Below are 24,578 nucleotides of genomic sequence, written 5' to 3' on the forward strand. Positions count from 1 at the left end.
ACGACCGTAGCATCGCCAGCAACGAACATTGGGGTCGTCGATTGAGGAACTGCAATGCCTGCCACCTCCACTGCTGCTCCCCGCACTGGACTTGTGAATAAGGGGGTGACCAACTTGGACAATGAACAATGCGCCTGGGCCCCGAAAACGTATTGCTGTGTTTTGATAATGATAATTGTTATTTTTGCAATTACTGCTGTAGGACTTTGGTACTTTGAAGAAATCTATCCTCTAAAAGCTCTACTACCGACCGAGATTGTACCAACTGCTTTGACTCCCTCTGTACACCTTCACACTCTGTCCTCTAGAGACTCTCAACATAGACAAAAGTATCATAATAACACTCTAATGATAGTAATGAATGCAACGCATGCCATTTTTAATAAGAGTAATTGTTGGATCTGCACTCATTTACGGCAACATGGGAACAAGGGACTAGGATGGTATATTCACCCTTTACCTTTAACAACTGCTTGATATGCCTCTCTTAGAGCACTATTCTTTGGCCGTTGGAACAATAGCATCTCAGGGAACTTTGATGGAACTAATTTGAATGATTTCGAGAAACGTGAATTAACTCCCCTGGGATGCTGGCTTTTTGCAAATAGAAGTAAACCTAATGTCGCTTCTATTAGGCCGTCTGATAAACTGTCTCTTCCTTTTCAAACTTTAATTTCCTTTAAAATGGCTCCGATAGGCAATAAGGACGCCGTGCCTCCTTCTTACTCTATAAATCATAGTCCTGATTCGGTCCCCTTTTGTGTACAAAGAAATGGCACTCGGCCAATGGGAGATTTTGAAGGTTGTATGAACATTGTAAATTTGACTGGAGAAAACAGGCCCCTGTATGTAGGGGGCCTGTTTATTTTGTTTATGGTAGTTTAGCATTTCCCTGGTTGCCCAAGGATTGGCAGGGAACCTGTTATTTAGGAATCCTGTTACCCGGGGTATTTGCAGCTAGTACATTGGAGGTTTCTAAGGCTCGCCCACGGCGGGACAAGAACGGAGATACCCCTGGGCAAGTATTGGGAGATATAGCAAAATCAGTTGTGCCCTTTTGGGGACAAATAACAAACTCTGAGAACATTAGTGGATTAGCAAGGGTACTGGAGAGAACGATCAACCGGACCACGGACATACTCTACAATATGACACTAGAACAAAAAGCAATAAGATTGGTAGCACTCCAAAAATCGGATGGCATTAGATGTCATTTTGGCAGAACGAGGTGGAGTATGCAAATTGGTGGGGTCCGCTTGCTGTGTTTCCTCGCCGACAATTTTTAAAGCAATACAGAACTTGCATATCCTTAGTTCTGAAGTACATATCCCTGTGGGAGATTGGAATCTTAGCACCTGGTTCTGGGATTCTTTACGATCTTGGGGTTGGAAGGTGCTTTCTGTCATTCTGGTTATTTTGGGGATCCTGCTATTTCTTTGTTGCTGTTTTCAATGTCTTCCGAGTATATGTGGAATGCTAGGGGGATGTTGTGCCCAAGCAGTGAGCACAATAGGGCATAGAATGCATGCCCCAGATACAGCATCCAAAGAGTTTGTGTTACAAGAGGTTCTGATGAACGACCTAATGGCTATAGATATTACAGACAATGATTCGGGATGTATGGATGACAATACATGGAGTTATTTGCAAAAGTATTAGAAATGATATTAGCACTTGGCATAGGCCAAAAGGAGGGTCTGTTGGAATTGAAATAATATTATTCCTCCTATCGCAGTAATTGAATGTGTATTGGCCTACGCCAAGTTGTCTAAAATATAATGTAAATAGACTCCGCCTCAAGGTCTTGACCTTAACGAAAAGTAATGTAAGTCGCCATCTTGGATTTAGCCGCCATTTTAGGTTCTCTTGTAATGTGGAAGTCACCCTGAACATCAAAATGGAGGCTGAATGACATTCTGAGTGAAATTCTGGCCGTTGTGAGCTCTGCACACACGAATAATTAATATGCCTGCAGGCCACTTGTCGGGGTCGCGAACTGAGACCTTGTCCTATTACTGACCTATGTGTAAATGAACAACTGTATCAGCGGAACTGATCAAAATGCATACATTATAGGATTGACCTGGCAAGGAACCCTAGGCCTGATCCCAAGAATGGTTAACCTGTGAGGGGGTTGGCCAAGGGCTGGATAAAGGATATAAAAGCCCAAGTATTCCAAATGTACGCTCCCTCTACTAATGCATCGAACCCTCATTGAAGTTTGTTACGTTACTCTGAGAGCCGAATAGCTATCGGTTTGTCAATTGACTTTGGTAACTGTTGTAGCTTTTAAATAAAGCACTTGTATGTCCCTTGTAACCTGTGTTGGTGTGTTTCTTTTGGGCTTCCCAGCCTATCAATTTTTATGTTTTCACAATCCCTTCACCTGGGCAACCTGTAAAATAATGATAAATCACAAGCCCAGTCCATATATTGATCAATAGTCTTATTTTCTCCTATAATGTTTTTACCCCCCCAATGTACCTGGTGCAGCAGAGTTCTTTGAAGAAGCTTTAAAAGATCCTTCTTGAGTGACTCCCTTTAAAGCAGGAGTCAATGATCTTCGAGAGGCGTCAAAGAAGGTGAACTTGGCATCGACGGCGTCGCTGAGAAGTTCAAGGGTGCCGAGACCACGGCGTCAATCCAGGTGTTGCTCGTCGGCGACGTCCTGCGAGGATGAGGTGTGCGGGGCACCTCGGCGTTTGATAGTTGTGGACCGCAAAGAGTTTCAGATGAACTGTGGGCTAGCAAGGGCGTCGAGTCCTCGAAGTCTTTGTGGCCTTCAGGTGGCGGGAAACCCACCGCTGGATTCCCCTCGGCGCGTCGGCGTCCTCGACTTCCTCCGGCGGAAAAAAGCGGTTGACAGTGCGAACAAGGGAGTCCTTCAATTCAACAGTCTTAGGCAGAGGAGAGGACGACTCCGGTTGTCGGCGGCACGGCGTCAAGCGGTCCCCTCTTCTGGGGCCACACGGCTTCGACGGGCCTCCAGCAGTTACGGTGATACTCCGAACCCTGGGCGACAGCAATGGACTTCGACAGCGGCGATGTCCGAGTGCTTCACTTCGTTTTCCTCGGCGGTCGCCGTCTCCCGTCGGCAGCCTTTCGAGGGTCTGACTTCCAGAGAGCTTCGGCGAAGTTTAGCGGTGCTCGATGGTCCCTCAGAGCACGGGAAGAGGGCGCCTTACCAAGTCCTCTCTCGGATCAGTCTTCGACGAATACAGCAGCTTTCAGATCTGGTCGAAGCAAATGCAACAGCAAGTCTTCTTCTTCCAGCTGGGCATCGAGGATCAGCAGTTCCAGTTACACTTCAAGTGTAGACACAGCTTCAACAATTTCCAGTGGTGAGAGGTCCCCAGATATACTATTCTGTCTCTCATCCACACTGCTGGGTCACACTCAGCAGCCAATCATACAGAAGGGCATTCATGCAGTCAGTCAGCCAATCAGGCATACAGTGCATTCAGGCCATCCTCCTCACTCTCAGACACTCACAACAAGGAATGTGTATTGGGACAAGTACCCAGCCATTCAACACTACACACTGCATTCAGGCAAGTTTCGGGCAGGGCTGTCTCAGTCTTTGTCTCTCATACCAGAAACCAGATAGTCACAACACGAAGTGCATATTGGTCACACACTCCATTCACCCAGGTCCCACCCACAGGGTATACCCACAACATACAGTCACTGGGAAGACTCCAGCCAGTCTGGCCTGGACTTCACAATAACACCATATATGGAACCTCCACCCAACAGCCAGTCAGGGGGAAGGGATAGAGTCAGGGCTTCCCAGGACTTTGGGAAAACAAGGTAACAGGCAATAGAAAGCAAGCGGCCACAAAGGCCATCTGGTTTTCTATCAGGAATCAACTGATTCCAATGGCAGGGCCTAGGTATCCCAAAATGGAGGATACTCAGAGCACCTGTCAAATTCAGCATGGAGCTACCACCAGCCCATACCCTGCTCTGTGGGCCACCCATAGGTGCCCAAAAACATACACTAGGTGCACAGGGTTGTACTCCCACCCATGGGTGCCAAAAGGGTATCCCATGGGTCTGTACACCAAATCAAAAACAGGAAGAGCTGCACTGCCAGGAGTCCCACATGGAATCCTGGGCAAAAAACAATACAGAACACAATGGAAAAGGACTACAGGAAAAGGACAGGGAGGCCCTGGCCCTCCAATGCATTTTCAGCATCACAGTCGCCCCCCCCCAGACTGAGGTTAGAGTGCCTAAGCTCCCATAAGATAGACACCCTCATCCAGACGGTCAACATACTTTCTGGAAAGGCCATCTGCATTATCGTGACTCTTCCCGGGTCTATGCTCTATGGTGAAGTCTAGCCCTTGCAGGCTAATGGACCACCTGAGCAGTTTCGGGTTTTCACCCTTCATCTGCATAAGCCACTTCAGGGGCTTATGATCTGTTTGGACCTGGAAGGTAGACCCCATGAGGTAGGGCCTAAAACGCCTAAGGCTAGAAACTATACTGAAACATTCCTTTTCAACAGTAGCCCACCTAAGTTCTCTACCCTTGAGTTGTCTACTGATGAAGATGATCGGATGTTCCCTCCCTTTGTCATCTAACTGGGACAAGACATCTCCAATTCCGGTGTCGCAGGCATCCGTCTGGACGATAAAGGGTCGGCTGTAGTCAGGTGCACACAACACAGGTGCCCTACACAGACTTTCATTCAAGCCATCAAAGGCCCTCTGACAGTCTTCAGTCCAATTAACCTTCCTGGGTTGTTTGGGTGAAGTCAGAGCTGTCAGTGGTGCAGCTATAGTTCCATAGTCGGTCATGAAATTGCGATAATACCCGTGAGGCCCAAAAAGGCTCTCACGTGGGTGTGAGTAGTGGGAGTCTCCCAGTCCTGTACATCCTGTACTTTGCTGGGGAGAGGTTGGATTTGACCCCCTCCTACCTCATGACCAAGATATGTGACTTTCCCCTGTGCTATCTGGCACTTGGTGGCCTTGATAGTGAGGTTAGCCCTTTTCAAGGCCTGCTACACCTTGTCCAGATGTGTCAAATGCTCTTCCCAGGTGGAACTGTAGAAGGCGATGTCGTCTAAGTAAGCCACACAAAAGGCTTCCAGCCCACTGAGAGCATGGTTGACCAATCTCTGGATGGTGGCAGGGGCATTCTTCAACCCAAAAGGCATGACCCTAAACTGGTAGAGTCCCTCTGCTGTTGAGAACGCCGTCTTTTCCTTGGCATGGTCCGTCAGAGCTATTTGCCAATAGCCTGAGGTGAGGTCAAAGGTGCTCACAAATTTGGCAGCACCTATGGTGTCCACAAGCTCATCAGCCCTGGACAATGGGTGCGCGTCAGTTTTGGTGACGGGATTGACTCCTCTGTAGTCCACACAGAACCTCCAATCCTTGGTACCTGCCTGGGAGCTTGCCTTGGGAACAAGGATCACTGGGCTGGACCAGTGACTGGTTGAGGGTTCAATAACACCCAGATCCAACATCTTGGCGACCTCAGCTTGGATGTGGTTCTTAACTGTATCTGACATACGGTAGCACCTGCTTTTGACAGGCACACTGTCACCAGTGTCAATTTCGTGCCTACACCACGGTGTAAGGCCTGGTGTCAGGGAAAACAGAGAGGCATACTGCCGGAGCAAAGCCCTGCAGGCCCTCTAGTGCTTTAGTGTCACATCTGGAGAGAGATGTACTCCTGCCACTGAGCCATCCTGAGGGTTGCTATGCAGCAAATCAGGAAGGGGCTCACTCTCATCCTCTTCTTGCTCTGGAGCTAGCAAGAGACATCAGACTTCTGCTCGCCTGAGGAAAGGCTTGAGCCTGTTAACATGGAATACCTGAGGGGCTACCCCAGGGACTCTCATGTCAACCAGATAATTGACCTTGTCTATCTTGGAGATTATCCTGAAGGGTCCAGTCCACTTATCTGCCAATGCCCGAGGCTTGGTGGGCTCCATCACGAGGACCTCCTGTCCCGGAGTCCAATCCACTTGCGATGCTTTAAGGTCATGCCAGTAATTGTTCAATTCCTGCCTGACCTTGAGATTCGCTGTTGCTTGACCCATCATCAGTGTCATCCTCCGTTTGAGGCCTAACACATAGTCCCCCACTTGCTTGGCGGGACCTGGAGGGGTGGCTTCCAAACCTTCTCTGATCAAGGAAAGGGGCCCCCTCACGGGAGGTCCAAAGAGTAACTCAAAGGGGCTGAAACCAACCCCCTCTTGAGGTACCTCTCTGTAAGCAAACAGCAGACATGGCAGGAAGAGATCCCATTTCCTCCTTAGGGGCTCTTCCAAAGCACCTATCATGCCCTTGAGAGTTTTATTAAATCTCTCAACCAGACCATTGGTCTGGGGATGGTAAGATGTGGAGAATGTGTAAGTTACCCCACACTCTTTCCACATGGTTTTCATGTAACTAGACATGAAGTTGGATCCTCTGTCAGAGACAATCTCCTTGGGGAATCCAACCCGGGTAAAAATGCCCAGGAGAGCCCTGGTAACCACCTTGGCAGTTACAGTCCAAAGGGGTATAGCCTCAGGGTACCTGGTGGCATGATCAACCAAGACCAGGATGAACCGATGTCCACCTGAAGTAGGAGGGTCAAGGGGACCAACAATGTCGACAATGTCGATGCCCACCCTCTCAAATGGTGTGCCAACCACTGGCAAGGGCTGCAGTGGGGAAAAGACACTTCCTCCAGTCTTGCCAGACAACTGAGTTGGGCAGGTCCTGCAGTGGGACTCCACTTCTACTCCCATCCGTGGCCAGTAGAAATGGGCAGAAAGCCTCTGCTTAGTCTTCTTGGTCCGAAGATGACCAGCTAAGGGCATCTCATGCGCCAACTGCAGTAGGAAGGGCCTGTAAACCTGGGGTACCACCAACCTCTTGAGGGCACCAGGTTCAGGCTTAGTGGGCTCACTAACAAGGAGCTCACCCTCCCAATAGATCCGGAATGTCCTAGGCACTTCTCCTTGTGCCTGGGACAGGGCCTGTTTCCTCAGACCCTCGAGAGAGTGGCACTCTCTCTGTCCCTTACAGAAGTCCGCCCGGGAGGGTCCCCCTTCAGCCAACAGGCATTGAAGGTCAGGGTGGTTCTCTGGGTTGAGAACTTCTCCCACAGGAGAGTCTTCTCTCTCTTCTCCCTCAGGAGTTGAGTTTGGGTTTTCCACTGGACCCAGCCCGTCCGGAGCATGGATCCCAATGGGTGCTGTAGGAAAAGCAGGAAGAGAAGGAGCCCCCTTCACAGATGTGGCCTTCTTGCTCTTCCGTCTTCTTTGCCTTAGGTTTCGCCTTTGGCTCGGGTACCTGACTCACAGCCAGCCCCTGCGTCACCTGTGACCTATTGACCGCAGCAGCAGTCAGGGGGAGACCATCCAAGATCAACCCCAACTCCACTAGATCATTTCATAACAGAATGTTAGCAGGGACATTGTCCTGTACCAGGACAGGAAGCTTTGCTGTCTTGTCTCCAATCATGAGTGTGACTAAGGCTACAGGCGATAATTTGGGAGGCCCACCAGCTAACCTGGTGGTTCTCAGAGGAGCACCTACATAGTCCTCTGGCTTCAGCAGGGTCCTGTCCACCACTGTCATGCTTGCCCCAGTGTCTCTCAAACCAGTAGAAGGCTGGCCATTCAAGAGGACACTTCTCAAAAACCTAAGGGTGTTCTGTGGGGTAGTTGCCAGTACTTCTGCGTACTGGTCCCAGGCCCCAAGGGACACTAAGGAAATCTCTACAGGAGCACCAAATGTGATCCCTGTAGAAGAGGGGAGGACAGTGGCCTCCACCTCAGACACAGGGTAAGGGTAGGTCAGGCTGACAGCCTGTACTCCAAGTGCCTTACCTTTACACTTGGAGTCACCCCTCTTGTGAACCAGAGCCCCACAATCCCAACAAGTCAGTGCGGGGTACAGTACCGGAACTACTGGGAGCCTGATTTGCAGCAGGTGGACCACTACTCTTATTCCCACCCACAGATCACATATCCCCACTAGATTTTTGGGTCTTAGGAGCGGAGGGTTTAGGTGTACCGGACTGTGACTGCTTTTGGGACTCCTTAGCTTTCTGAGAGGCCCCCTTTTCTTTGGTTTCTTTGTCTTTGTCCTTCCCACTAGAGTCCTTAGGGGACACCCGGTGGGAGACCCACTTGTCAGCCAACCTAGCCAGCTTAAAGGGATCTAAAATGTTCTGGTCAGCAACATACTGATGCAGATCTGGTGAACAGGCTTCAGAAGAATGCTCAAAAAACAACCGGTGGGACAATTCAACAAAAGTTTTCACCTTGTAACCATCAATCCACCCCATCATGTTAATGTGCGCAGCACTCACCCAGTCAACCCAAGACACATTCTCTCTTTTCTTAAATTCCCTGAACCTTTCAAGGTATTGGGTAGGTGTCTTGCCAAACTTGGCAATCAAAGCAGACTTCATACATTCATACTGACCCCTGTCTTCCACACTCAGTTTCAGAATACAGTCATACCCAGTCTGAGGCACTCCGTTTAACAAACACTTAGCCCAATCTCTTTTGTCAACATCATGAATTGCGCAAGACATTTCAAATGCTTCAATCCATTGGAGGATATCAGAACCCTCCACAAACACACCAACCAAATCTTTCATAAACTTGGTGGCTGGGGACCTGCCACTCTCAACTGGTTTAGCTGAAGTCTCCACTCTAGCTTTCTCTAGCTGGATTCTTTGGTGCTCAGTGTCACTATCTTTGAGTATCACTTGCTGTGCCAACTCCTCTTTCTTCAGCTCAGCTTCTGTTGCCAACTTTTTGTATTGAAAGGCTAACTGTTCCCGTTGTAGCTCCAATTTTAAAAGTTATATCTTCAGGGCTTCCCCCTGAAGAGCAGTGCTGGGGTTCTGAACAGAAGCAGCAGGAATGGTGGCATTCCCAGAAACAGAGTCAGCAGAAACCCCATGGGCAGAGTCCTCATTGGTTGCATTCCCCCCCTCATCAAGAGTTTCACCATCAGTCTGGTAGTCCATCAGGGCAGCTATTAGCTCAGCCCTAGACTTATCCACAAAGTCTAACTCCCTGGCTTCACAAACACCCTGGAGAGCCTCTAAACCCATCCTAGTCAATTTACCATTTGCAATAGACTCCATTGTTTGTAATGCAGTTATTTTGTACACAACCAAACCTTAATTTAATAAAGTGCAGATATTTTGTAAGTGGCACGGTTATACACTGATTCTTAAAACCATAAGCATCCCACCGCTGCCACCAGTGTAAAATACTGGAGGGGGGTCTGTACTTCTGCTCTCTATATGGTAGAGGAGAGGCACAGAGGACCCCAGCCAAGATTATCTATAAGGTAGCAATGGACGAGCAATCAAGGCCTAGCTTCTCAGAAGGTTATGCAGGCTGGTTCATAAGTACAGTGTAGTCCCCAAGCCCCCACAAAGGAATGTCCACACACTGTATTACTGAAAACACAGTCTTTATATAATTAATATTCAAAGGTATGTACACTATCACAATAACTCACTTTGTACTCAGAAATCAACAATGGTAAATATATACAATTCTAAAGTGGTACCACCAATTTTATTAGATCTCATTAAAGTGCATCAACTATACTGTCAAAATGTCACACAGATCAATAAAGAGGAAACCAACAATAGAGAGAGGAAGGAAAGCAAGATGGTTGAACAACTGGCAGATTACTGGCCCCTACCACTAGACACAGTTCTGTGTGGAGATCCCCCCACCTGGGCAACCTGTAAAATGAAGATATAGCACAAGCCCATATTGATCAATAGTCTTATTTTCTCTTATAATGTTTTTACCCCCCCAATGTACCTGGTGGAGCAGAGTTCTTCGAAGAAGCATCGAAGGATCCTTCTTGAGTGACTCCCTTTAAAGCAGGAGTCACGGATCGTCGAGAGGCGTCGAAGAAGGTGAACTTGGCGTCGACAGCGTCGATGAGAAGTTCGAGGGTGCCGAGACCACAGCGTCTATCCAGGCGGTGCTCGTCGGCGACGTCCTGCGAGGATGAGGTGTGCGGGGCACCTGAGTGTTTGATAGTTGTGGACCGCAAAGAGTTTCAGATGAAATGTGGCCCAGCAAGGGCATTGAGTCGTCAAAGTCTTTGTGGCCTTCAGGTGGTGGTAAACCCACCAGTGTATTCTCCTTGGCGCGTCGGCGTCCTCGACTTCCTCCGGCGGGAAAAAGTGGTCGACGGTGCGGACAAGGGAGTCCTTCGATTCAACAGTCTTAGGCAAAGGATCGGATGGCTACGGTCATCGGCGGCATGGCGTCAAACGGTCCCCTCTTCTGGGGCAACACGGGCCTCCAGCGGTTACAGTGATACTCTGAACCCTGGGCGACGGCACTGGACTTCGACAGCGGCGATGTCCGGGTGCTTCACTTCATTCTCCTTGGCGGTCCCCGTCTCCGGTCGGCAGCCTTTTGAGGGTCTGACTTCCAGGGAGCTTCGGCGAAGATTAGCGGTGCTCGATGGTCCCTCGGAGCATGGGAAGAGGGTGCCTTACCATGTGTTCTCTCGGATCAGTCTTCGACAAATTTGGCAGCTTTCAGATCAGGTCGAAGCAAATGCAACAGCAAGTCTTTTTCTTCCAGCTGGGCGTTGAGGATCAGCAATTCCAGTTACTCTTCAAGTGTAGACACAGCTTCTGAACAATTTCCAGTGTTGAGAGGTCCCCAGATATACTATTCTGTCTCTCATCCACACTGCTGGGTCACACTCAGCAGCCAATCATACAGAAGGGCATTCATGCAGTCAGTCAGCCAATCAGGCATATAGTGCATTCAGGCCATCCTCCTCCCTCTCAGACACTCACAACAAGGAATGTGGATTGGAACAAGTACTCATCCATTCAACACTACACACTGCATTCAGGCCAGTTTCGGGCAGGGCTGTCTCAGTCTTTGTCTCTCATACCAGAAACCAGACAGTCACAACAAGAAGTGCATATTGGTTACACACTCCATTCACCCAGGTCCCACCCACAGGGTGTACCCACAACATACAGTCACTGGGAAGGCTCCAGCCAGTCTGGCCTGAACTTCACAACAACACCATATATGGAACTTCCACCCAACAACCAGTCAGGGGGAAGGGATAGAGTCAGGGCTTCCCAGGACTTTGGGAAAACAAGGTAACAGGCAATAGAAAACAAGCGGCCACAGGGGCCATCTTGTTTTCTATCAGGAATCAACTGATTCCAATGGCAGGGCCTGGGTATCACAAAATGGAGGATACTCAGAGCACCTGTCAAATTCAGCATGGAGCTGCCACCAGCCCATACCCTGCTCTGTGGGCCACCCATAGGTGCCCAAAAACATACACTAGGGGGACAGGGTTGTGCCCCACCCATGGGTGCCATATGGGTATCCCATGGGTCTGTACACCAAACCAAAAACAGGAAGGGCTGCACTGCCAGGAGTCCCACATGGACCCCTGGGCAGAAAACAATACAGAACACAATGAAAAGGGCTACAGGACAAGGACAGGGAGGCCCTGTCCCTCCAATGCATTTCCAGCATCACAGGTACATTCAAAGAGGCCCATGCCTACGGAGTTGAATCGGTCCACTCTGATTCCCTTGTACTGGACAAAGCCAAGCCGGCTTCCTCTTGCACAATGTCTGGTACTTCGGCATCGAAAGAAAATGTTTTACCTTCTACTACCGCAGTTGAGCTTTGAAGCTCCTTGGTACTGAGGAAATCTCATAAATCCTCTCACAAGAGGCAAAGGCACTCTCATTCTAGATATACTCCAGTACCGAATTCTCCAAGAAAGCACAAATGGAAGAATTCTCCCGTGGCTTCTGTCTCGGGTGCAGTACCAGAGAGTCAGAAGGATAATTCAACTCTAATTTCTGACTCAGGAGACTTTGATGCTTCAAAGGTTTTTACTGTTCCACCAGAACAATTGTTCAGCACTCCTGTGAGATTTCATACCCCTCACATTTTGCCTCAATTCTCTCCTCAATATGATGACAATTTGGGTCAGCCTGCACTGGTTGCACCACAACCTGCAGCCCAATTGGTTCTAACCAACATTCAGGTGCCTAGACCCGTGGCGTTGAACATATACAATCATAGCAAACTGCCTAATAGGGCTGCTTCTTCTACTTCTCATATCAGACTAGAATACCCTCTACCTAACCCTTCCCAAATGGCAAACAACATCACTAATACTGTGCTGGAAACAAAGCTTTCTGAGCTCTTCAGAAAAGTTCGGTCTCAACGCATCAAGGACAAAATGTCACCCGTGTAACCTCAAGGATCTTTACCCGTCCACCCTGCTCCCGACCCTGTCACAGTACCAGTGGACCATGAGGACTCTCCTCCTCCACCCACACAACAAAAACTTTCAAAGGACTCTGACTCAGATTCAGAGGAGTACACAACACATTGACCTTCTAAGGTGTTCCATGGTATTGTCACTAAAGCCATACTGGTACTAGAAATCCTTCCAAAGGATAAGCCTGAAACGGCAAGTGTTTTTGGGGAAACTGCCATCTCAGCAGTCAAAGGTTCCACTGCCCCCGGAATTTTACATCATGGAGCAAGCACTGCTCATTGGGGAAAGCCCCATTCCAATCCCCACCTCTCTAAGGCCCTAGAAAATAAATACAAGGTGCCTAAGGAAGAACCATTCATTCTCATGGGAAATCTTCTAGCTCAATCAGCAGTAATCTCTGCCGACCTTGGCACAAAGGATAAATGCCCTTCTCCATCTCCAGCTTCAGTGTTTGACCAAAATGCAAATGCATGGGAGACCCAAGGTAAGAAATCTTACACCACCTCTAACTTACAATTTAGGTAGGTTGATACTGCTACTGTTCTGGCGGGATTTAATATCCTTACTTGGGAGAATCTTGAGCTTTTCACTGACATTCTGGATTTCAGAAGGCAGAGAAGCCGCTCTGCAACAACTTCAAGTTGTTAAAGATCTAATTGATACAACTGCAAGGGAAGTTACTAGTTCAGTCTGCAAGCGTAGGCACGCATATTTGCATGTAACCCTTCATCGGGATATCCAGGAGAAAGTGCTTGACCTTGCATTCGATGGCAAAACATTGTTTCATCCATTCACCGATGAGGTCCAACAGAAATGTAAGGCCGGGTCACAGCAACTAAAAATCTCAGCTCAATTTTGGTGAAACAACCATATCACCAAAATGTGAAGGCATTTAAACCACATACACAAGGAAACAGTGGTTCGTCCACTTCTGATAAATTGTACTACTCTTCAAAAAGAGAAGATGTAGACCGAAATATAAATCGGCTCCTCCCTCTTCCTCTAATTCGATATGATAACCATTCCTCAGATTCTGGCTTCTCATCATCCAAACGCTGGATGACATCTATAGATCTACAGGATGCTTATTTTCACAATGCCATCTACAAACACCATCGTCAGTTTCTGAGATTCACAATAGGAAGGTCTCATTACCAGCTCACGTCTTCCTTTTGAGCTAAATTCTGCTGCTAGGGTTTTCACAAAAGTGCTAGTGTCAGTGGCAGCCTACCTTCGGTTAAAAACAGTCCATCTATACCCCTAACTAGACGAATGGCTTCTCAAAGCCCAGTCTCCAGAGGAATTGCTTCAGAAATTGCAAGCAACTTGCCATACTAATTTCAACCAGGGGTCTCGAGAAAAGTGACAAATTCCAAACTCAATCCCTTGCAAAGGACCCAATTCCTAGGAGCAGTTATAGACACTACACAAAGCCTTTCCACCCTTGTAAACAGTGGAAGCCATTCAACAGACCATCGTTCGGTTCATTACCCACCAGACCCTAACAGCTTGGTGGTTTCGAAGACTCTTAGGCCTCATGGCCTCTTGCATAAACCTAGTTCCCTTTGCAAGGCTTCATGTGAGAACGGTCCAGTGGCATCTTACTCTCAACTGGAACCAGCTCCCGGATTCCCAGACAAATTCAGGACTCTGCTCTGGTGAAATTCCCCAGAGAACCTGTTAATAGGGTCTCCTTTTCATCCTCCCCCTCACCAAATAGTCGTAACAACCAACTCTTCAGAGTACGGTTGGGGAGTCCATTGTCAAAGTCTCACAGCTCATGGTCTTTGGTCCTCCCAGGAAAAGAAGGGCCACATACATGTCCTAGAACTAAGAGCCATATTTATTGCTCTAAAATCTTTTCTTCCCTCAATTCAAGGAAAGATGGTGAACATTCTAACAGACAATACTACTGCAATGCTTTAGATCAACAAGCAGGGGGGACTCACTCCCTTCCCCTGTGTCTTCTAGCAGAATAAATTCGGTATTGGGCCACTCAAAATAACATTTTCTTGCTGGTGTCTCATCTCGAGGGGAAGAAGCACGTCCTGGCAGACAAACTAGGCAGGTTACTGTCTGCTCTGCACGAATGGGAGCTGAAACCATCTGTAGCACACATGATATTTCAGAAGTGGGGCTATCCATCAGTAGACCTCTTTGCTAACCAGCACAACTCACTATGTCCTCCGTTTGCATCAAGGCAAGGCCAGGGACTTCTATCCCTGGGAGATGCTCTACATCTGGATTTGTTGAATCTAATACTTTATGCGTTCCAACCTCTTCCATTGATTCACAAAATATTGCCGAAGTTCAAAATGTCACACAGCCTGACAATCCTAAGAGCCCTGTTCTAGCCTCACCAGATTTGGTGTCCAGACCTCCTGGAGTTAGCAGGGACTACCCCATTAGATCTTTTGCTTTCGAGAGATCTTTTGACTGAACAGAAGGGGCAGGTCCTCCACCCATCCACTCAATTGCTCAACTTGAAGGCCTGGTTCCTGCAAAAGATAGGCTTCTCCCACTTACATTTGTCAGAACAAAACATTGCCATTATTTCAGCCTCTAGAAAATCTTCCACTAAGAAGCAATATCGTAGCAAATGGTTATGTTTCTGTCACTGGGGCATAGAATAACACCTTAACCCTCTAAAGGCCTCTATTGATGATGCCATGTCCTTCGTGTCTTATCTAGTTTCCACTGGTGTCAAAGTAGACACGTGCAAACATTACTTATCAGCTATCGGTCTTACCTGATTAGAGAACACAAGTCTATCTCTCTTTCCAACAAAGCCATTCAAAGACACTTTTAGGGCATTTTACATTTGCATACCCCTTTTCGTGAACCTCCACCTCAGTGGTATTTCAACGTGGCCTTATCAGCACTAATGTAAAAAGAATTTGAACCTATGGCTTCTTGCAATTTAGAATTCCAAAATTGGAAGTCTGCCTTCTTAGTGGCCATTACTTCGGCTAGACGGAGTGGTGAGCTCCAGGCACTTTCTTCAAAGGAACCGTATATTGTGTTCCATAAGGACAAAGTTGTCTTACTATGGTCCCCTCCTTTCTACCTTAGGTGGTTTCCGATTTTCACCTAGACCAGAAAATATGTATTCCTGTTTTTCTTCCTAGACAGCACACTTCTGCTGCAGAAGAGAAATGACAAACTAGATGTTGTAAGGAACGTAAACTTCTACCTTGAAAGGACAAAACCATTTAGAAAAGCAGACCAGCTCTTCATTACCTACAGTGGTCCTTCTCCTGGCAATAAGGGAGCAAAGTCATCCATTGCTAGATGCTTTGTCTCCTGTATCTCCAAGGCTTACGACTTGAAAGGGCTTGTGACTCCGCAGAGACTTCTGGCTCATTCTACTAGAGCCAAGGCAGCATCTGTAGCCTTTACAAGGCACATTCACATTGTAGACATTTGTAAAGCAGCTACCTGGGCTACCCCATTTGCCTTTTGCAAGCACTATGCTATGGACACATCGGGCCTCATTACACGGAAGGCGGTGATCCAGGGTGCTATTAGCACCCTGGACCATGCCGGTAAATTACTGGCACCGCCTTGGCGGAAAGGGGATTTACCGCCCCATTCCAAGGTTGGTGGGGCGGTAAATCCCCCTTCCGCCATTGCCCTTCCCCATTCCCATTTCTGCCCCATAGGGCTCTATGGGAATGGGGAAGGCGCTAATTACGGCACCGCAATTTTGCGGTGCGGTAATTAGCTCGGAGGTCCCTAAGCGGGTTGGTTTTTAACGCCTGCAAAAAGCAGGCGTTAAAGCACCAACCCGCTAAGGGACCTCGTAGTAAGGCGGTAATGGTTAACGGTCACCGTTACCATTAACGGTGGCCGTTAACCATTACCGCCTTCCGTGTAATGAGGCCCATCGTCCAGAAATTATGCAAAATTCAGCCAAGAGGTTCTCCACAACTTGTTTTCTTGAATCGTGTACATCCTGTCTCCTCCACCCTTGCTTATTCAAAGGATTTTTAGTCTGGTCCCAACCAGTTGGGAAGGAGGGAGAGCAAGGATGACAGAGAAATTAAAAAATATTTTCATAGTGATTCAGGTTCTCTTATAGTCCAGGCTCTCCCTCTGTCAAGGAGTTACCCCCTTCTCACCCGAGTTCGATCTTTGCTGAATTTCTTGATCGATGCCTTCTTGCGGACGGATCGAGTCTTGAATAAGGCTGCACAAGTCTCTTCCGACTCCAGCGTGCATTCAAAGTTCCGGGATGCAAGGATCCAGGAATCCGGGAAATTTACAGAGTGCGCTGCTAGCACACGAGTCCAGGAATCAAGAAAGGAAGGAAAATGACTAGTAATGGGTTTGGCTGGAAGAAGCAAGGGAAACAATACCGCGAGCTACGGAGCACACGTCTGGTCGCTACTTCGCAATAGCATTGAGACGCGCAGAGCCGCGGGAGGTGTGGTCTATAAATAGAACACGCTACGTCCAAGGTGTAGAGCGAGGAAGGTGTTTCACAGTGGACGGCCATGTTGGAAGTACAAGGGAGTGTAATCCCCGTTGAGACAAGGACCAGAAAGTCCAAAAGGGGCGTGTTCTGTAGTTCATGACAGCATGCCTCCTCCGAAGACCCGTTCTTCCGGGTTTGCCCGGGTGTATAAGGTGAAATCTTCTGAGCAGTCGAGGGGCCTTGAGATTAGAAAGTGGTTCCCAGGTTCTTTCACTAGGAGGATATCCTTTCCATTCAACCAGGTATTGAAGCTGACCCTGTTTATACCTGGAGTCACATATTCGGGATACTTCATATTCCAATTGGTTGTCGACCAGCAGAGGAGGAGGTCGGCAGCATTTCCGGGAGGATTGGGTGTAGGGTTTTAGTAAGGATGTGTGAAATACTGGGTGAATTTTCTTCCAGGAGTCTGGTAGTCTGATCCGGTATGAAACTGGATTGATAATTTCCTTGATGGGAAATGGACCATAGTTCCGAGGGGCCAACTTGTTTGGCCGTAGATGTCGGGTTAGTAATTTCGAGGACAACCAGACCTGATCACCAATTGCATAAGAAGGACCTGGTCTTCTTTTGGAATCCGCATACCTCTTAGTCTGTGTTCTGGCCCTCTCTAAGTTTTCTTTGGCCTTCTGGTGTACGTTGATGAGGGTTTCTATCCAGGAGTCGACAGTAGGTACTTGTGTAGGATGAGGGAGAACAGAGGGTAGAACAGATGGATGGAAACCTTGGCTACAATAAAAGGGACTGGTCTTGAGTGCTGAATGATCGGAATTGTTCTGTGGCCCCGTTGGTTTGGGGATGATAACCAGATGAGAGGGCGCATTGGATTCCTAAAATGTGACAGAGATGTTTCCAGAATTGAGAGACTTATTGAGGTCCTCAATCAGATATGATCTTGGAAGGAAGTCCATGTAAAGGGAATATGTGTTCCAGGAAGATTCCAGCAAGCTCGGACAAGGATGGTAGCTTACACAGGGGTGTAAAATGAGCCATATGAGTGAACAAGTCTATGGTAACCATGATGGTCGTGTATCCTCGGGCAGGTGTTAATTCCACAATAAAGTCTGTAGCAATGAATTCCCATGGCCTTGTTGGCAGTGTAGGTTGCAGTAGAAGACCCGCCGGTCTCTTGTTATCATTTTTATTTTGACTGCAGATAGTACAAGCTTTGATGTACTGTTGTTACTTTGGTCTTCATTCCAGGCCACCAAAACTGTCTTTGTATGAGACGGAGAGTGTTGGTTATGCCACAATGTCCGGATTGAAGGGTATCATGACATAGGTTTATTATTCTTTGTTGTAATTTCTGTGTAGGAATGACCAGTGCATTGTCCTTGAATAAATATCCTTTCTTAACGCTTAGGTTCCATGGATTCTTCCTTGAAATATCCTTCCAGAGGTCAGAGGATTGGGTTTGCACTCAAATTTCTTCCAGGAGGTTGAAAGCTTGAGCTACAAAGAGCGGGTGGGGAAATATCTTAGGATAGGCCCTATCTTCAGTAGTTACATAGTCAGGACATTGAGATAAGGCATCAGCAATCATGTTTTGTGATCCGGGAACATGAGTGATTTGGAATTAGTACTGGGCAAAGAAGTAGGCCCAACGCGCCTGATGACTGTTCCTGCACTCCAACAACTGTAGAATTTGAAGATTCCGATGGTCCGTGCGGACCTGAACTGGATATCTAGCACCCAGAAGTAGATGTCGCCATTCAGTGAAGGTTTGGCGGATGGCTAACATTTCCTTTTCCAGGATGGAGTAATGTGTCTCACTGGGAGTCAGGGTTTGTGAGAGGTAAGCAATGGGGTGTTCCAGTTTATCCTCAAGTTACTGCTTCAAGACCGCTCCTATAGCGTAGTTAGAGACATCCGTTTCCACTAGGAATGGCCGATTTATGTCGGGTTGGGCCAAGATGGGGGCTTGCGTGAACTCTGTCTTTAAACATTGGAATGCCTTATCTTGCGGTGTAGACCAGATAAAGGGGGTGTCTTTCTTCAAGAGGGCAACAATCAGCTGAACGATCTCAGAAAAGGTAGAGATGAACTTCTGGTAGAAGTTGGCAAGCCCCGATTGAACTTGTTTCACGGACGCGGGAGCGGGCCATGCCAGTATGTTTGTTTGTTTGTTCATTTATTTATATGGCACACCGGACCAGAAGGTATGAGGGCGCAGGCATTACAAGTATATTCTCAGCTTAGTTACAGTGCTGTACATTATTTATATTATTATACAAGGACGCAGTGAGGAAATGCAGATACAGGAGATAGTAGAGTACAATTATGAGAGAGTTACAGGTTGACAGAGATTTTTAGTAGCTACAAAGTCAGTTATTTGTCTTTGTTATTTAGTCACTGGATATAGTTATGCCTAAATTTATTGTAGGTTTGTGGGGCTCTAACGGAGGGTGGTAGTGTGTTCCAGTGTTGGGCTGCTTTCACCTGGAAGCTATTTCGCCCATTTTTGTTCGCTTGAATCTGGGAACAGCGAGCAGGTTAGCATTGCTATTTCTGGTGTGTCTGTTGGACGTGTATCTAGTTAGTCTGTCAGCTAGATATCGGGGGGCTGCATTGTTAAGGCATTTGTGGGTGAGGGAGCCTACCTTAAGCAGGATTTTGTCCGAGGTGGTGAGCCAGTTGTGAGTTCTCCTAGTATTCGAGATGTGTTCTCTTTTAGGGAAGCTAAGTGCTGCTCTCAGAGCATTGTTCTGTAGGATCTGGATTCTATTTGTAACCTGTTTGTTAGCACCTACATAGAGGGAGTTACAATAGTGCAGTTTTGATAGTATGAGGGCTCTGGCTAGAGTAATGCAGCTTTGGGTGGAGAGGAAGGGTTTGGCTGAGCGTATAAGCTTGCATGTGTAGGCTGTGGTGGATGCCAGGGAGTTGACCTGTTGTGGAAGGAGAGGGTGGAATCGAGGTAGATGCTGAGGGTTTTCACTTCCTTAGCTACCTTTATAGAGTTGCCGTCTATGGTAAAGCTAGAGTAGTTGAGGTCCAATTTGTTTAGGTTTGTGGCTGATCCCAGGATGATGAGTTTGGTCTTGTCATCATTCAGGCATAGACTGTGGGAGGCCATTCATGCCTGGATGATGAGGTACACCTTGTTCACCAAGGCCAAATCCGTGTTGTAATCTCCCGTCAGCGGGATGAGGATCTGGGTATCATCAGCATAGTTAGTGTAGGTGATACCCAGACCGTCAAGATCATCAAACAGGGGCTTAGTGAACACGTTGTACAGTGTGGGGGAGAGACATGACCCCTGAGGGACCCCACATGTGATGGGGATGGGGTCAGCAGAGGCTGTGGTGGAAAAGACACGCATGGATCTATTGCTCAGGAAGGATTTGATCCAGCCAATAGCTTCCTGTGAAAAGTGGGCAGCCGAGTCTAAGTGGTTACATAGGATTTTATGATCAACAAGATCAAAAGCTGCTGAGAGGTCTAAGAGTAGCAATAAGGCAGTTTTCCCATTATCTCTCAGAGTGTCGATTTGGGCCTTGAGGTCAATGAGTGCGGTTTCTGTACTGTGTTGGGGTCTGAATCCTGATTGCCGGACTCCTAGGAGGTGGTTTTGTTCAAGGAATTTTTGAATTTGTAGATAGGCTGTCTTGTCGAGGATTTTTAGTAGGAAGGGGACGGTGGTTATGGGTCTGTAGTTGGTGGGTACGGTTGGGTCGAGTGAGGTTTTTTTAGTAGGGTGAGGACCCAGGATTCTTTGAGGTTGTTGGGGATAGTGCCTGAGGAGAAGGAGTCATTGATGAGTTTGGTAATGAATGGAGATAGGTCTCTGGCTGCATCTTTGATGATTTGAGGTGGGCATAGGTCGCCTTGGCAGTTAGAAGGTTGAGGCTGAGTATGATTTTTTCCACTTCTAGCGTGGAAACATTGGAGAAGCTGAAGCGAGTGAGGGGGCTGGTGGGAGGGTGTTGAAGGCCGGTGCCTGTGGGGGTGTTGTTGGGTTTGGAGTTGGATAAAGTCTCTTTCTTGTTGTTAATTTTGATTGGAGGCCTGCAACTTTGTTGGATAGGGCATTTTGGATGCTGGTGCACCATTGTTTGTCTTTCTTACAGGTGTCTGGGGCCGGGATGGGTGTCTCTAGCTCTTTTAAAATGGTGAACAATTCTTTAGTGCTGGATTTAGCATGCAGTATTCTCAGGTTGTAAGATTCTTGTTTGGCGAGGAGGATTTCATTTTTGTATGTAGAGGCTATTTTGTTGAGGATCAGCTTGTTGCTGTCTGTTGGAGTTTGTCTCCAAATGTGTTCCTTTTTGCGTTACTCTAATCTAAGGGTTTTTAGGTGGGCCGTGAACCAGGTATTCAAATGTTTTATCGGCTTAGGTTTTCTCAGGTTTAGTGGTGCGATGGCATCTAAGGCTAGGCGCATGCTGTTGTTGTAGCTTTCAACAAGAAGGCCTTTACTTTTGAAGGGTCCATACCAATTCCTTCTGGGCTAAGGATGAATCCTTGATAGTGAACAGAAGTAACGTGAAACAAGCATTTTTCGGGTTTGGCTAAAAGTTTGTGTTCACAGAGTCGTTGTAATACTGCCTTTACATGTCCTTCATGCTTTAGAGGATCCTTGGAAAAGATCAATATGTCATCCAGATAGACAATGACAAAGAGGAATAACATGTCAGAAAACACCCTATCCATAAAACGGTGAAAAACTGCGGGGGCATTAGCTAGTCCAAAGGGCATGACTAGATATTCATAGTGACCAAAGGGTGTTCTAAAGGCTGTTTTCCATTCGTCTCCTTCCCGGACATGGATCAAATGATAGGCACCCCGGGGATCCAACTTCGTGAATATTACGGCACCTCTCACAGTTTCCAGGATATCTGAGAGCAGGGGCAGTGGTTACCGATCTTTGAGGGTGCATTGATTTAAGCCACGATAGTCGAGCCAAGGTCTGAGTTCTTTGGTGTCCTTCTTGGGAACAAAGAACAACGAAGCACCCGCTGGAGAGTTTGAGGGTTTTATGGTGCCGTTTTCAAGGTTGTATCCAGGTATTCTCGGAGGGCCTTTTTCTTTGGCTCGGAAAGGATGAACATTCTGCCGAAGGGAATCACTGCTGAGGGATCTGTATCTATAGCACAGTCTTCAGGTTTGTGAGGGGGTAAGGCCTGGACTACTGGCAGTTGAAAATACATCAGCATATCCCTGATAGGCCTCTGGGACTTGTATGATATTGGAAACCATGAGTGGTGTTTGCTGGTCTCTTAGTGGTTCTTTAGAGGGTGTCGAGGAGGGATCCAGGAATAGACAGTGGGACATACAAAACTCTATGCCTAGGAATAGTGATCCTGCTGTCCAATTGATATATGGATTGTGCTTCTGTAACCAGGGCATACCCAATACCATGGGGTAATGAGCTGACTTAATGATGTCGAATGTAGTCCGCTCTTGGTGATGGTTTATGGAAAGCTGGATCTCTTTTGTCTGCAGGCGTATGGGTCCTGAAGTGAGGGGTCTTCCGTCGATTGCTTCCACCGGCTGCATGGTGCTTCGTGTCTCGTATGGAATATGATGACTAACAACCTAGTCTTGATCAATGAAAATTCCCATAGCTCCGCAGTCTACCAAGGCCAGAATGGGATAGGTCTTATTCTTGGAGGGCGACAGGAAGGCCTGTAGTATCACCAAATTGTTTTGTCCAGGAGAGTTCAAGGATGGAATTGATGTGGAGCAAACATCTCTCTCCTGAAGCTCTGCTCCATCTAGGATCGGGAGCTCGTGTTTCCCGAACACCGAGGAGGGGCTAGAGGGCACTCCCTAACCAAGTGTTTGTCTCAGGCACAATACATGCACAACCCCGTATGAATCCTTCTCATCCTTTCTTGCGGGGATGTAGGTCCACGGAAAGCTCCTATCTGCATGGGTTCTGGTTCAGAGACTGAGCCTGGGTTTGTGTCCATCTTGGTGGTACTCTCAAAGGACAGCTTCGGAGGATTGCCTCTGGATTTCTTCTTTTCTGCCTTCCTTTCCTGGATACGGAAATCTATTTTCATGGCAAGGTCCATTAGTGCCTGGAATGAGTTTGGGCGAGCCACTCTGGCCAACTCATCCTCAATCTCCTCATTCAGTACTCTCCTGAAAAGAGTAAAACTCGCCTCAGCGGACCAATCAGCTTCCTTGACTAATTGCTTGAATTGGGTAACATAGGTGAGCATATCCTGGGATCCTTGCTGAAAGTCTAACAGGCGTTCCTGGGCACTATAGACCTGCTCTGGACGGTCAAACATGGTCTTAAGGGCTTGTATGAAGCCATCATAGTCATCTAGGAGAGCATCGCTGGAATTAACGAGGGGCATAGCCCAGGTTAAGGCGTTTACTGAAACGTATTTTTCCACTATGCCGCCCAGCAGAATCACGGGATAGAACTAATTGTTTGAGAGGGGCGTTTTACGGCACCTCGGTTGATAGCTCTTGCATGCCACGCATCAAGTCCTGGACGGCCGCTTCCATGTCCATATCGAGTTCGGTCGGGTGGCGTCTCAAACTGTCAAGGAGTTCCCCCCTTCTCACCTGAGTTCGATCTTTGCTGGATTTCTTGATAGATGCCTTATAGCGGACGGATCGAGTCTTGAATAAGGCTGCACGAGTCTCTTCCGACTCCAGCGTGCGTTCAAAGTTCCGGGATGCAAGGATCCAGGAATCCCGGAAATTTACAGAGTGAGCTGCTAGCACACGAGTCCAGGAATCAAGAAAGGAAGCAAAGGGACTAGGAATGGGGTTGGCTGGAATAAGCAAGGGAAACAATACTGCAAGCTACGGAGCACATGTCTGGTCGCTACTTCGCAATAGCATTGAGATGCGCGGTGGCGCGGGAGGCGTGGTCTATAAATAGAAAACGCTACGTCCAAGGTGTAGAGTGAGGAAGGTGTTTCACAGTGGACGGCCATGTTGGAAGTACAAGGGAGTGTAAGCCCCGTTGAGACAAGGACCAGGAAGTCCAAAAGGGGCATGTTCTGTAGTTCATGACACCCTCCTTCACAACACCCGCCCAGCCATCCCCTACAGTATTCATGTACTTAAATTCTACCGCCATCGCTGGAACCACAGAAACTAGGTGTGGACCATTAGTGACATGAGGGTAAGGTGTGGGCCGGGCATGCGGAGGGACGCATGTGTGACTTAAAGTGACAGCTATCTTTTTCAGCCAGCTTTTCTGGCCCGCCTGCAGAATTTTTCATATTCAATCACATGCTTCTTTGCAGGTATTTGTAGTGGCTTTTCGATCGGTGGGTACCCTCGGTCTAGGCACAGTTGTTGGACCACACGGCCCACCCATTATAAAGCATGCAACCACCTAGACCTGACGTACTTCTCTTTCATATGTATGTTGCCACAGTTTCAGCTCTAAAGTAGTACTTGGTTTATTCTCATTTCACATCCTCATGATCCTTTACTATTGCTTGTTTTGCCACCATTCACGTGTTGCACTTTCATATACTCTTGTGACTCTTGCCAATGCTTGTTGTCTCAAATGACACAGTTCCTTTACATTCTTATGGCTCTTGGCAATGCTTGTTCTTTCAAAGTACACAGTTCCTTTATATCGTGAGATTCCGCAAAACTGCTTCCATTCAGATCGGTATTTAAAAATGCTTGCCTTCATTCAGGTCGGTATTCAAAAGTGCTTGCTTTCATTTATATCGATATTCATTAAAGTTCTCACAGGTCTGACATGCTCGCATTCTCGTCCCTGTGTCCCCGTTCCCAGGCTTACTCACCGGTCAGTGCTTATGGTGTTCCAGTGAGGCTTCGGGCTGCCACAAGCTCTATCTTGTGCAGTGCCTTGCTCCATCTCCACAGCAGCT

Source organism: Ambystoma mexicanum, chromosome 2p, assembly GCF_040938575.1.
Source record: "Ambystoma mexicanum isolate Mex_15411 chromosome 2p, UKY_AmexF1_1, whole genome shotgun sequence".
Lineage (NCBI taxonomy): Eukaryota > Metazoa > Chordata > Amphibia > Caudata > Ambystomatidae > Ambystoma > Ambystoma mexicanum.